The sequence below is a fragment of the Ranitomeya variabilis genome, chromosome 3 (assembly GCF_051348905.1).
Source record: "Ranitomeya variabilis isolate aRanVar5 chromosome 3, aRanVar5.hap1, whole genome shotgun sequence".
Classification (NCBI taxonomy): Eukaryota; Metazoa; Chordata; class Amphibia; order Anura; family Dendrobatidae; genus Ranitomeya; species Ranitomeya variabilis.
In genome coordinates, this window is record NC_135234.1 from 605,925,406 (window position 1) to 605,940,737 (window position 15,332).

Here is a 15,332-nt window from a genome sequence, read left to right on the forward strand (position 1 = left end):
CTGCAGGCACCCAACGCGTGTCGCCACACACTGGTGGCTTCGTCAGGGGTAGTGCCTGCATGCCCTGCCTCTTGCTTAAATACAAAATAATCGGTAAACTTACCGAGCGCAGCTGTGTAGCTGCTGAGAGCGCCGCATGGAGCTTGTGTCATGGAGTGTAGAAACGCCGGGCCCGGCGTGCAAGCACTGCGCATGCGCCGGCACAGCAGAGCGGAAGTGATATTCCGCTCCTAGTTGCCAAGGCAGCAGACGCACTGCAATGGGAGCGCTTAAGCGCAATGTGATACCAGAATAAAGGGAGTATAAACAAATGTACGGCGCATGTCTATTAGCACGAGCAATGCCTGCAAATAACAAATTGTGGATTATTAAAGCCAAAGCATAAGAAAAATAATAAAGATTATAATAAGAGGAAGAAAAATAAAGAAAAAGAAAAGAAAAAAGCAAAACACATGAAATACTGGCACAAAACAAGATATACTAATGGGTGGAGATAATGAATACCACATTTAAAGTATAGTTTTGAGGCCAATGATGTGCAGGGACCTGAGAGAGTGCCAAAGAAAAAACTGTAAAAAAATATATATTATGGCAAAAATATACAGAATAGAAAAGGCCTGCTATATGACAATGGGGGAAAATCCCCCGTTGTCAAAAAAAAAATAAAAAAAAAAAATAAAAAAATTAAAATAATTATAATAAAATAAAATGAAATGTGCCCATGAAAAAGTGAAGAAATATCCACAATGCTGGAGGACCTGCTGGGTCACAGCAGGAGCAGACTCCCCAAAAAGGGGTATATTATACACATTGAGATGCATACAGATAACTGTGTTTCACAAAAGGCAACATATCAGTCCAGATTATTGTTTGTAGAAACCGGTGAACAGGAGATCTTCATTGATGCCCATGGGAATAACACAGTTCAGATCGAAGATCCACTTGGATTCCCGCTTCAAAAGTTCAAGGGTAACATTGCCTCCCCTGATGTTCATGTGAACTGCTTCCAATCCAAGGACCTTCGTGCCAGTCCATTGGGAATTATGTTCGACCAAAAAGTGCGAAGCCACCGAAGTGAGGGTTTTCCCTTTGGACTTGTCCTTTTGTGCCGTTGTGATGGTAGAAAAATGTTGCTGTATACGTCTCCTTAATTCCTGTGTGGTTTGGCCCACGTATACTTTGGGGCAAGGACACACCAGCGCATAAACCAGGTTTCGGGACCTGCAATTGAAGTAAGCCTTGATGGGAGTCTGTGGAAACAAAGAGGGCACCATAATTCTTTCGTTCCCGCTGGTATAGGGACAGATGCTGCAATTCCCGCAGGGAAAGGTGCCCACCAGTCTACCCCCTCTGCGAATTTTAGTGACTGGACGCTGGAAATGACTGTGGCTTAGACAGTCCCTAAAATTTCGGGCCCTTCTGGCTATTAGATTAGGATGGGGGGCAATGTGGGGGAGCAACTTAGACTCACTTTGTAGAATACCCCAAAATTTTGATAAAATGCCCCGTAAGTCTTGCCACTGATTATTAAACGTCGTAACAATTCCCAATGGTTTTTCGGTGGTTTTGGCTTTACTTTGTAAAAGGTCCTCCCTATTACTATGGTGGGCTGCAGTGAACGCTCGTGAAATAATCCGTTTGGGGTACCCCCTTTCCCGAAAGCGTGCGGTGAGATCCCGGGAGTGTGTTGTGAAATCCTGGAAATCACTACAATTTCTCATGACTCTATAAAATTGGCCCTTTGGAATACCTGATTTAAGATGTAATGGATGAAAGCTGTCAAAGTGCAACAGGCTGTTCGTGGCCGTAGGTTTACGATATAGAGTCGTAGAGATTTTTGGTCCTTTCACTTGCAATCTCAGGTCCAGGAATTCGATGTCCGTCTGGGAGTATTGTAAAGTGAGGCGTATATTCCAGGGATTATCATTCAGTACGCCCACAAAATCTTTACACTGTTCCAAAGTACCTGTCCAAATAAACACAACATCATCGATGTAACGGAACCACTTCATGACATGTTGAGAAAACTGTTCAAGACAGAAAACCTTGGTAACCTCCCACCACCCCAAAAAGAGGTTGGCGTATGCGGGGGCACACCGTGCCCCCATGGCAGTGCCCCTTACCTGCCTGTAATACACGCGATCAAAGATGAAATAATTCTGTTCAAGCACGAATAATAACAGATCCAAGATGAATGAGTCGTGTCCTCTATCCCCAGTTGTGTTGGAGTCCAAGAAGAAGGACACAGCATATATGCCTAGTTCATGTCCAATGCACGTATAAAGAGATTCAACATCGAGGGTAACAAGCCACGCCCCCGATGGGACCTCTAATTCCTGGAGTTGTAGAATGAGGGATGTGGAGTCCTTGACGTACGAGTTGAGACAGATAACTAAGGGTTGGAGAAAAAAATCAATATACACACACGGCCGTTCAAGTAACCCACCAATCCCGGAAACAATAGGCCTACCCGGAGGGGCCTGTAAAGACTTATGCACCTTCGGGAGCATGTAGAAGGTGGGAGTCCTGGGATGGTGGTTGGTGAGAAAATCTCGTTCACGTTTATTAATAATATTCCGTGTGTAGGCTGCCTCCAATAAGCGATTCAGTTTACCCTGAAAAACACAGGTGGGGTCAGAGGGAAGCGCTTGATAACAGTTGGAATCACCCAGATGTCGTAGGGCTTCCTGTGTGTAAAGGTCAACCGGCCAAATAACCAGATTGCCCCCCTTATCTGCCTCACGGATTACAAAATCTCTGTTAGAGCCCAATTTAGTCAAAATAGCCTGTTCTTTATGGCTGATGTTTCTTCCCCTCAAAGGATCAATTTTAAGGTCATATACCTCTTTGCAGACAGCGTTGAAAAAACTCTGTACTGCCGGAAACAGCGTGAACGGTGGTGTCGCTTGTGAGGGAAGTCTTCCAGTGAATTTTCTTCTGGACTGACACTCTTCTCCCTCCTCCAGTAAGTCCAAGAGATCCCTCAGGACTGACCTGTCCGCCAGGGGTAATTCATCTAAAGTGGAAGGGCGGTGATAAAGTAATTTAAAAGTGAGCTGCCTGCAGAACAGATAGACATCCTTAATAAATATAAATTTATCCAAACCACTGGTGGGGCAGAAAGAGAGGCCTTTTTCTAATAAAGTAGTCTCACAATCAGATAAAACATAGTTGGATAGATTAATGATCTGCAACTTACCAGTGGTTAGTGATGACTTTGGAGTTGACGTCTCCTGTTCTGCCGCGTCTCCCGTTGGTAATGAGGCGACCACATTTTGCGATTCCGAGTGCGCCTTTTTTGGCCCATGGCCCCTCCTGCGGCCCCTCCTCCTGCGCCCTCGGTGTCGCTTACTTCGGAGGATAAAAAACCGTCACTGGAGGGTATATCCGATGATGTGGCCGTGTTGGTCTCGGCCTGGTCCAACCCATGTCCAGGTCTCCTATTCCCCTTGTGTGACCACTTGAACGCCTGACCATTTTTAAAGTCCATCTGATCTCTCCTGAACTTTTGTCTCTTTTTATTAGTAATTTCTTTCTCAAATGAATCAAGAGTCAGTTTGAGCTGTCCCTGGAATGGTTCCACCAATGCTCTGTGGTCAAAGCTGTCCAATTTTCCCTCACAGATCTGAAGTTTGTCTTTCAAGGACCTGAGAACCCCCTGGTCATGTTCAATCAACATGTCCAAAATAATGAATGAGCATTTGGACAGACCTGACTCCCAAATTTTGCGGAACCCGGCGTCAACCTCCCAGGCAGGGAATATTTGTACCCTGAGACCCCTGGGAATGATGCCTACTCGTTTATACTCCTCCAGAGTTTTAAGATTCCACCAGGTTTTAGCATATGCTTTATGTAGGCTGGTGAGTTCTTTAGTCACCTGATGAAAGCCATCCGCCCCAGACCCAAGGTCAGAAACACCCAAACTGTTATCCTCAAACAAATTTTTAGCCTGGCAGCTCCATGCAGCCTCCCTTGCTGCCAAATCCATGATGTAAAAAATACAAAGTACTAAATAATGAAGAATACCTGATAATGCAAGACCGTGTGCCAACACCCCGAAGATGCGGAAGAAACCACCCGCATGTACAAACAGTATCCCAAATAGAACTAAATGGGGGCACCACGGCCGGTGGGACTCAAACCAAGGTCTGAACAGTAACCAAATGTAAAGAGAGAAAAAGCGGTCCGCTTTTTCTCTCTTTACATTTGGTTACTGTTCAGACCTTGGTTTGAGTCCCACCGGCCGTGGTGCCCCCATTTAGTTCTATTTGGGATACTGTTTGTACATGCGGGTGGTTTCTTCCGCATCTTCGGGGTGTTGGCACACGGTCTTGCATTATCAGGTATTCTTCATTATTTAGTACTTTGTATTTTTTACATCATGGATTTGGCAGCAAGGGAGGCTGCATGGAGCTGCCAGGCTAAAAATTTGTTTGAGGATAACAGTTTGGGTGTTTCTGACCTTGGGTCTGGGGCGGATGGCTTTCATCAGGTGACTAAAGAACTCACCAGCCTACATAAAGCATATGCTAAAACCTGGTGGAATCTTAAAACTCTGGAGGAGTATAAACGAGTAGGCATCATTCCCAGGGGTCTCAGGGTACAAATATTCCCTGCCTGGGAGGTTGACGCCGGGTTCCGCAAAATTTGGGAGTCAGGTCTGTCCAAATGCTCATTCATTATTTTGGACATGTTGATTGAACATGACCAGGGGGTTCTCAGGTCCTTGAAAGACAAACTTCAGATCTGTGAGGGAAAATTGGACAGCTTTGACCACAGAGCATTGGTGGAACCATTCCAGGGACAGCTCAAACTGACTCTTGATTCATTTGAGAAAGAAATTACTAATAAAAAGAGACAAAAGTTCAGGAGAGATCAGATGGACTTTAAAAATGGTCAGGCGTTCAAGTGGTCACACAAGGGGAATAGGAGACCTGGACATGGGTTGGACCAGGCCGAGACCAACACGGCCACATCATCGGATATACCCTCCAGTGACGGTTTTTTATCCTCCGAAGTAAGCGACACCGAGGGCGCAGGAGGAGGGGCCGCAGGAGGGGCCATGGGCCAAAAAAGGCGCACTCGGAATCGCAAAATGTGGTCGCCTCATTACCAACGGGAGACGCGGCAGAACAGGAGACGTCAACTCCAAAGTCATCACTAACCACTGGTAAGTTGCAGATCATTAATCTATCCAACTATGTTTTATCTGATTGTGAGACTACTTTATTAGAAAAAGGCCTCTCTTTCTGCCCCACCAGTGGTTTGGATAAATTTATATTTATTAAGGATGTCTATCTGTTCTGCAGGCAGCTCACTTTTAAATTACTTTATCACCGCCCTTCCACTTTAGATGAATTACCCCTGGCGGACAGGTCAGTCCTGAGGGATCTCTTGGACTTACTGGAGGAGGGAGAAGAGTGTCAGTCCAGAAGAAAATTCACTGGAAGACTTCCCTCACAAGCGACACCACCGTTCACGCTGTTTCCGGCAGTACAGAGTTTTTTCAACGCTGTCTGCAAAGAGGTATATGACCTTAAAATTGATCCTTTGAGGGGAAGAAACATCAGCCATAAAGAACAGGCTATTTTGACTAAATTGGGCTCTAACAGAGATTTTGTAATCCGTGAGGCAGATAAGGGGGGCAATCTGGTTATTTGGCCGGTTGACCTTTACACACAGGAAGCCCTACGACATCTGGGTGATTCCAACTGTTATCAAGCGCTTCCCTCTGACCCCACCTGTGTTTTTCAGGGTAAACTGAATCGCTTATTGGAGGCAGCCTACACACGGAATATTATTAATAAACGTGAACGAGATTTTCTCACCAACCACCATCCCAGGACTCCCACCTTCTACATGCTCCCGAAGGTGCATAAGTCTTTACAGGCCCCTCCGGGTAGGCCTATTGTGTCCGGGATTGGTGGGTTACTTGAACGGCCGTGTGTGTATATTGATTTTTTTCTCCAACCCTTAGTTATCTGTCTCAACTCGTACGTCAAGGACTCCACATCCCTCATTCTACAACTCCAGGAATTAGAGGTCCCATCGGGGGCGTGGCTTGTTACCCTCGATGTTGAATCTCTTTATACGTGCATTGGACATGAACTAGGCATATATGCTGTGTCCTTCTTCTTGGACTCCAACACAACTGGGGATAGAGGACACGACTCATTCATCTTGGATCTGTTATTATTCGTGCTTGAACAGAATTATTTCATCTTTGATCGCGTGTATTACAGGCAGGTAAGGGGCACTGCCATGGGGGCACGGTGTGCCCCCGCATACGCCAACCTCTTTTTGGGGTGGTGGGAGGTTACCAAGGTTTTCTGTCTTGAACAGTTTTCTCAACATGTCATGAAGTGGTTCCGTTACATCGATGATGTTGTGTTTATTTGAACAGGTACTTTGGAACAGTGTAAAGATTTTGTGGGCGTACTGAATGATAATCCCTGGAATATACGCCTCACTTTACAATACTCCCAGACGGACATCGAATTCCTGGACCTGAGATTGCAAGTGAAAGGACCAAAAATCTCTACGACTCTATATCGTAAACCTACGGCCACGAACAGCCTGTTGCACTTTGACAGCTTTCATCCATTACATCTTAAATCAGGTATTCCAAAGGGCCAATTTTATAGAGTCATGAGAAATTGTAGTGATTTCCAGGATTTCACAACACACTCCCGGGATCTCACCGCACGCTTTCGGGAAAGGGGGTACCCCAAACGGATTATTTCACGAGCGTTCACTGCAGCCCACCATAGTAATAGGGAGGACCTTTTACAAAGTAAAGCCAAAACCACCGAAAAACCATTGGGAATTGTTACGACGTTTAATAATCAGTGGCAAGACTTACGGGGCATTTTATCAAAATTTTGGGGTATTCTACAAAGTGAGTCTAAGTTGCTCCCCCACATTGCCCCCCATCCTAATCTAATAGCCAGAAGGGCCCGAAATTTTAGGGACTGTCTAAGCCACAGTCATTTCCAGCGTCCAGTCACTAAAATTCGCAGAGGGGGTAGACTGGTGGGCACCTTTCCCTGCGGGAATTGCAGCATCTGTCCCTATACCAGCGGGAACGAAAGAATTATGGTGCCCTCTTTGTTTCCACAGACTCCCATCAAGGCTTACTTCAATTGCAGGTCCCGAAACCTGGTTTATGCGCTGGTGTGTCCTTGCCCCAAAGTATACGTGGGCCAAACCACACAGGAATTAAGGAGACGTATACAGCAACATTTTTCTACCATCACAACGGCACAAAAGGACAAGTCCAAAGGGAAAACCCTCACTTCGGTGGCTTCGCACTTTTTGGTCGAACATAATTCCCAATGGACTGGCACGAAGGTCCTTGGATTGGAAGCAGTTCACATGAACATCAGGGGAGGCAATGTTACCCTTGAACTTTTGAAGCGGGAATCCAAGTGGATCTTCGATCTGAACTGTGTTATTCCCATGGGCATCAATGAAGATCTCCTGTTCACCGGTTTCTACAAACAATAATCTGGACTGATATGTTGCCTTTTGTGAAACACAGTTATCTGTATGCATCTCAATGTGTATAATATACCCCTTTTTGGGGAGTCTGCTCCTGCTGTGACCCAGCAGGTCCTCCAGCATTGTGGATATTTCTTCACTTTTTCATGGGCACATTTCATTTTATTTTATTATAATTATTTTAATTTTTTTTTTTTATTATTTTTTTTTTTTTTTTATTTTTTTTTTTTTTTTTTTTTGACAACGGGGGATTTTCCCCCATTGTCATATAGCAGGCCTTTTCTATTCTGTATATTTTTGCCATAATATATATTTTTTTACAGTTTTTTCTTTGGCACTCTCTCAGGTCCCTGCACATCATTGGCCTCAAAACTATACTTTAAATGTGGTATTCATTATCTCCACCCATTAGTATATCTTGTTTTGTGCCAGTATTTCATGTGTTTTGCTTTTTTCTTTTCTTTTTCTTTATTTTTCTTCCTCTTATTATAATCTTTATTATTTTTCTTATGCTTTGGCTTTAATAATCCACAATTTGTTATTTGCAGGCATTGCTCGTGCTAATAGACATGCGCCGTACATTTGTTTATACTCCCTTTATTCTGGTATCACATTGCGCTTAAGCGCTCCCATTGCAGTGCGTCTGCTGCCTTGGCAACTAGGAGCGGAATATCACTTCCGCTCTGCTGTGCCGGCGCATGCGCAGTGCTTGCACGCCGGGCCCGGCGTTTCTACACTCCATGACACAAGCTCCATGCGGCGCTCTCAGCAGCTACACAGCTGCGCTCGGTAAGTTTACCGATTATTTTGTATTTAAGCAAGAGGCAGGGCATGCAGGCACTACCCCTGACGAAGCCACCAGTGTGTGGCGACACGCGTTGGGTGCCTGCAGCCCGCACTTTCTCCTGTTACAGGGTGCACGTCCCCCTTTTGATCTTGCCCTACCCCGCAGGTTTACAACATTCTGGATCTGAGGTTTCTTCTGGCTTATCCATTCTTTCAGGCCGGCTGCCTTTGTGGTGGGTAATAGTCCATTTACTTTTTTCAGGTCACCACACTGTTTCCATCACCGGCTCAGCCAGGCTTTATTTTCTTTGTGGCCACTACGGCACATTATTGTTTGGTGCTTTTGAGGCCACATTGGTCTTTGGGGTATCCTCATGTACTCACATACTATTGTGGGCATGGGGCCGATAGGGCTTTGATCTATATGCCACGCTATTATGCTGTTATTTACACCATCTTTGGGTATCTGTATTACACTCTGTCAGGGCTAGTGCGGTGCTTTTGCCTCATTTTGGGCATTTGGATATCATGTGGGTATTGTATATCCCTTTGCTGTTTTTAAATGTTTTTAGCATGCTCTGTCTTGTTTGATACGTGTTTAATAAAGCTGCTGTTTTGATATTATTTTGGTGGTGACTCCCGTTTTATAAGGTCCGCTTTTTCTCTCTTTACATTTCGATGGAACCACATTAGGCGCAGGTATGGCCGACGTCCCTGCTCCCCTTCACGAGCCCGCTTCTATGACCCACCTCCATCTCAGTAGGGAGCGACTTATCTCGGCAGGGCTAATGGTGCTATCCCCCGATGATCTGGGGAGGATGGTGCCACCGCTGTCGACCGGAGTGGGGAAGCCCGTGGATGTGAGCTTAGATGGAGTAGTTCTTCGGTGGGACACCCCCTGGTTTAGAGCAGATGGATCCCGGGAGAACGGGTCCACCCTTGCGGTGCTTACATGGGAGCAATATAGACAGTGCTTGATTCTGCAGTGGAAAGGACGGAAAGGAGCTGAGTCGATGGGCCCATCGAAAGTACAACAACCCCCCCCCGGCATGGGATGACAGAGACGCAGTAAGGCGGGGCACTGTGTTGGCCTACCATGTAAAAAGGGGGTGGGGCCTCATACACGAGCCGGGACTGGATACTGATGTTTTCGTTGCGCATTGTAACGTAAGGGCTCCCTGTTGCGGCCGAAGCGGAGAACCGTTACAGAAGGGGGATCCTGTGACCTACAGCCGCCACTTGAACCCACTTGGGTGGTATGCACGGAATGTTCGGCGGTGTATGTCTGGACCTGCGGCACCTGCAGCCCCAGACCTGGTCCCGGGGGCACCCGAACTTGTCACCATCGCAACGGTACGCCTAGTAGCAGCCCCGGAATTGGCCAGTCGGGTTCATCTGCATGTTCGAACCGCGGATGCTGGCGCTACAGTGGCCGGGGTTCAAGAACCCAAGCCACCAGAAGAAGAATAAACCTCGATACCATGAAAATGTAAATAGTTACTGTTTGTTCTTTTGAGTTGCTGCTAAACCTGTCTAGGGTTAATGGATCCCTTTGTTGACCCGGGATCCCCTTTGTTTGTTTTTCTTTTTTCTTGAAGTTTTTGCACCAAGTTACACAAACTGCAGAAATCATGGACTGTGCATGATTCGAACTTTCTTTTGTAAATAGTTTGCACCTTCTTAAAGGTGCTCCCTACTGGTTTTAGCCAAAGACACTTTGCGAAGATATTTGCCCTATTGGTTTGAGCCAAAGACACTTTGTGAAGATACCTTTCCTACCGGTTCTAGTTAAAGACACTTTGCGAAGATACCATACCGGAACCTTTGCGTGGGCTGGTAGGCTGAGAAGACGAGCTACCTCAGAAAGACTTGGTCCCCTCTTAAAGGGGATGTGTGAAATTGAACTTGAGAAAGATACTGTTGCAGAACAGTAATATGATAATGAAGCTTGAAAAAGAAATGTAACTGTTTTACATGCTAAGTTATATGTGTTGAATTTGTTGAAATGTGAAATCTAAATAATGTTTTGCAGAAAGAAAAGATGCAGAGAGCCCGTAGGGGTAGAGATAGAGATCTGCATAGCTGAAAGTAAGGAAGTAATGATGAAGGTGAGGATAGAAGGTCAACCCTGCGTCCCCATAGAAAGTTACTTTGTTACTAAGGACAGAAGGCGAACCCGTAGGGGTTAGAGAGTGAGTCCTTAAAGGAGCCGAGTAGAGCGGGCTCAGAGTTCTTTAAACGAAAGGAATGTTATGTCTATACTATGTATAGTAGCGAAAGGCAGTAGGCCCTGGCTGAACGGGGCGGTCCTGTAAAAGAAAGGAGAGGCAGTAGGTCTGGTGCCATAGGGACAGGCGGTCCTGCAGGTTCAAAGTAGGAGAATGTGAAGTTACCTTACCCTGTAATGTGATTATAGGAAGGCCTTTGGTAAACTAAGAGTGTATGTTTCTTAAAGGCAATGTTAATTTATTGTTCCAGAATTTGCACTAAGTAGAATACCCGGTTGGGTAACAGGAGTTATGCATAGCCTGTAATTTATAATGTTGACCATGTTTGTAACGTTAAAAGTGTCCTCACCTCCCATAAAGGGAAGCCTGTTCAAGTATACTTATCGTTTTGCACTCAACAAAATTGTATGTCTTTTTGCTAATCTGTATTGTTGTTTTTCTTCCCAGTCCCGGAGTACTGTGTTTAACCAGGGGGGAGTGCAGCGCCCCAGAGTCCTGGTCGTTGCAGTGCTGTGGCTTCGCCGCTAAGGGGAGCCATGGTACGTTCGATGGCACCGAAGGAGTTCCTCCAATCAGGTATCACAGACACCAATATGTTTCACAGCTGGGCCTCCGGGGGGAGCTAAGGGTGCTATTCATTAGGCCACTCCCCACCATAGTGGGTAAACTGGGGGTCAGGCAGGAAGTTAGAAGAGAACGCTGACGGGATTGAACGGAGCAACACCCTGTGGCAGGGGGTGTTGTGAAGGGAGAGACTGTAGGGTCTCTGCCAGGGGTGGGATCCTGGCAGAGGCTTGGCATTGAAAGAACGTAACGGGTCCGCGCAGGCTCCTGGAAGCGGCGGGACTCAAGAAAGGACTAGAAGCGAGATAGATTGTGCTGAGTGAGAAACGAGATCAAGCAGAAGGAGAATACCAGCAGGGGTTTTGTTGAAAGAGGCAGCACCCTGCTGAGGCGCAATACCGGTGGCCGGAACGCCGAGGGAGTGGATTAGAATACAGCTTCAAGCCATACTCCAAACAGCGGCAGGACAGTCGGTCTCAGGCGGGCTGTCTACCACATATCACCTATGAAGTCTTGGGGGGCAATTGCGGGAGAGGGGCGACTCTAGGGTCCCGGAAGAACTCCAGGCCTACCTGACAAACGGGTGCCATTCCAACCTGAATACAGGGAAGGGGTGGATTACAGAGGAACATCAAATCGAGTTGTGAGGGAACTTAAGAAACAGACACAACCGTTGTGGGGTTACTTTCCGTGAGCACAGCAGGGAAGGACTACAACACATAGCGCTAGAAGGAAGGCACAGATTTCCACCTGAGAGGAGAACTCTGGAGGTGCCATTGGACCGGCCGGACTTGCGTAGCCTGGTGAACCGTGTTCTGGACTGAGGACTCAGAGATCTCCAGTAAAGAGGTAAAGAGACTGCAACCTGGTGTCCTCGTTATTTACCGCGACTTACACCCCACAACCGTACCGCTCCATCGCTACCATTACTACCACCTATTACACCGGACGTCCCCCACTGACGGACAGGGCCACGGACCGGGTCTAGCCACCGTGACAACCCCGACACTGAGAACTAGAGGCCCGGCTCCGGGTACCCCTCGGCCCTGCGGCGGTGCGGGGGCGCCGCATATGCACATATTCATCACTGTAATGAGCGGTACCAAGTGACCGCTCACACAGGACAAGCTGCCGGCTCTGAGAGGAGAGTGGAGACATCGCGGGAGCTGGGTGAGTATTTCTCTGCAAGCGGGAGGGCGCATGGGGGATGGGAGGCGGGAGTTGACCCCCAAACTTTACTTTTAACAAAAAAAAAAAAAAAACTTGATTTTTCATCTCTTCTCTCCTGCAGGGGAGAAAAGATGAATGCCGCCTTCAGCATCACACGCAGGGGGGACAGCGCTTACTGTTGGGCTGTCTCTCCTGCACGGTCCGTGTGGTCCTCAAACGGCACACAGGCGGCACACATGTGCCACACTGATGTGCCACGTGAGCACACGGACACACGGAAACGGATAACTCCGGTGCCGTTTTCTCCAGTACCGGAATTATCTGGACATGTGTAACCGGCCTTAAAGTGTCTATCTCTGTAGATAATAATGGGATTGTACCACAATCAAGTTGGTAATACTCACCCTTAGGCCACGCTCACACTCTCAGTATTTGGTCAGTATTTTACCTCAATATTGTAAGCCAAAATCAGGAGTGGAACAGTCAGGGGAAAAGTATAATAGAGGCACGTCACCACTTCTGTATTTATCACCCACTCCTGGTTTTGGCTTACAAATACTAAGGAAAAGAAAGCTCACCAAATACTGGATGTGTGCACATGGAATAGAGGACATTCTGACTGAAGTTCATAATAATATTTTTTTGGATCAGATTTACATTAGTGTTTGGTTGATGTCATTTTTTACCACCAGTGTTTCATCAGTTTTTATTGTGTACAAAAAAAACTGATGGGAGGTTTCTCAAGCTTCTCCTATGGGCTCCCTCACACTAGCAACAAGTGCTTTCTGCTTTTTTATCGGATAGCACTCAGACCAATGTCATACTATGTTTTTCCACAGACTGAAACAGTGGCTGTGAGTGGCACCGCAATTTGGATCACGCCCAGTGCGTCCTCGGAGAGACAAATGCCTGAAGAGTTATCAACTCTTTTCTTTTATCTGCTTGGCTTCTTTGGAAACCTGAAGAAATGGTTAAAAGACTCTCTAAAGACTGAATATGAACAACATATGTAGTTTTACATAGAAATGCATATGTTCATTCTTCCGAGTGTAACGGGGGCCAGGGTGGTAGCTGTACCGAGGGATTGCTGCTGCTTCCTCATCACACCCTGACGCTCCGCTACAGAAATATCATGTCCATTTTGTGGTGTGCTGTGTGTGTCAAGTAGTTCACCCACCTGTGAGTCAGAATCCTTCACAGAATACAGGGCTCCAATCCGTCGCAGACACACACAAATGTTCTCAAAGTCCAAGTTCATTTTCAATAAAACTTTACGTAACTCGTGCATCTTCATAACAGTTACAGTCCATCCATTTTCCCAATACATGAGTAATCCATCTCCTGCGTTTTCCCTGGTCTGCTCCCCCAGCTTTTCTTCCTGCACCGTGGCTCCCAGCCCCGCAGCTTCCTGAACCATCCAGCTAGCTGATACTGAGTGCTCCCCGTCCACTTTCCCCATCTTGGGTGAAAATTCAGGATGCCTCCGCAATTCCTGTTCAGACCGTAAGTCCCGGATGTCACGGGAGGTAACCCACAGACTAGCCACTGATTCTTCCAGGCTGCCTCACTCTCTTAACTCTACACTGTTGCTCTGTTCAGCTTTCTGTCACAACTCCTTCTAGAACAATTCTCCTCACACAGCTCTAGCTCCTAGCTAGAAAAATTACCTCAGGAAGGCCCTCTCCCTGCCACTACACTGGCTCCGCCTCCTTTCTCAACTGTCACTACTCTGACTGAAACCAGTTCTTAACGCAATCTAATCTCCTACTCTACAGCGCCCCTTAACACTAAGGCTACTTTCACACTAGCGTTAACTGCATTACGTCTCAAAACGTCTTTTTTCAGAAAAAACGCATCCAGCAAAAGTTTTTGCTGGATGCGTTTTTTCCCCATAGACTTGTATTGGCGACGTATTGCGACGGATTGGCATACGTCGTGTGCGTCGTACGACGGATGCGTCGAAATTTGTCGACACGTCGTCGGCAAAAAACATTGCTTGTAGCGTTTTTTGTCTCCGCCTAAAAAACGTGTCGCGACGCATCCTGCGGCATGCGTCGTTGGCTACAATGGAAGCCTATGAGCGACGGATGCGTCGGGACACGTCGTACGACGCAATGCAGCGCTGCAATACGTTTTTTTACACTGAGCATGCTCAGAAGCTGGATTTTGTTGCCAATTGGCCAGACACCCCCAAATCTATATAAACCTGGCCTGGGCCTTCAACCCCACATATATGGCCACGTACTTAAGTGCCATGTATATAAGTGCCACGTATATAGGTGCCACGTATTTCAGTGCCACGTATTTAAGTGCCACGTACTATAAATACTATAACCACGTGGTTATACGTGGCACTGAAATATCGTGGCACGTAAATACGTGGCACTTAAATGCGTGGCACTTAAATGCGTGGCACTTAAATGCGTGGCACTTAAATGCGTGGCACTGAAATATCGTGGCATTTACGTGAAGTACGTGGCACTTCTGTACGTGGCACTTCTGTACGTGGCACTTCTGCACGTGGCACTTCTGCACGTGGCACTTCTGCACGTGGCACTTCTGCACGTGGCACTTCTGTACGTGGCACCTATGTACGTGGCACCTATGTACGTGGCACCTATATATACGTGGCACTTATATACGTGGCACCTATATACGTGGCACCTATATATACGTGGCACCTATATATACGTGGCACCTATATACGTGGCACCTATATACGTGCCACCTATATAGGTGCCACGTATATAAGTGCCACGTATATAAGTGCCATGTATATAAGTGCCACGTATATAGGTGCCACATATATAGGTGCAACGTACATAGGTGCCACGTATATAAGTGCCACGTACATAAGTGCCATGTATTTCACGTAAATGCCAATATTTCAGTGCCATGTATTTCAGTGCCACGCATTTAAGTGCCACGTATTTACGTGCCACGATATTTCAGTGCCACGTATAACCACATAGTTATAGTATTTATAGTACGTGGCACTTAAATACGTGGCACTGAAATACGTGGCACTATGACTGTCAGAAAATGTTCATTAAACGGTTAGGTGTGGGGTTAGGGGTAGGGTTA

At 46.6% G+C, this 15,332-nt stretch overlaps 1 long non-coding RNA gene across 1 annotated transcript in view; it reads right to left on the minus strand.

Annotated features, from left to right (window-relative positions):
- The window catches only part of LOC143818428 (uncharacterized), a 70,597-nt gene extending 56,722 nt beyond the window's left edge, over positions 1 to 13,875 (minus strand). The window contains exon 1 of the long non-coding RNA XR_013224537.1: positions 13,426 to 13,875. This is a non-coding gene — a long non-coding RNA (uncharacterized LOC143818428). The remainder of the gene's footprint in view (positions 1 to 13,425) is intronic.
- Between the last annotated feature and the right edge of the window lie 1,457 nt (positions 13,876 to 15,332).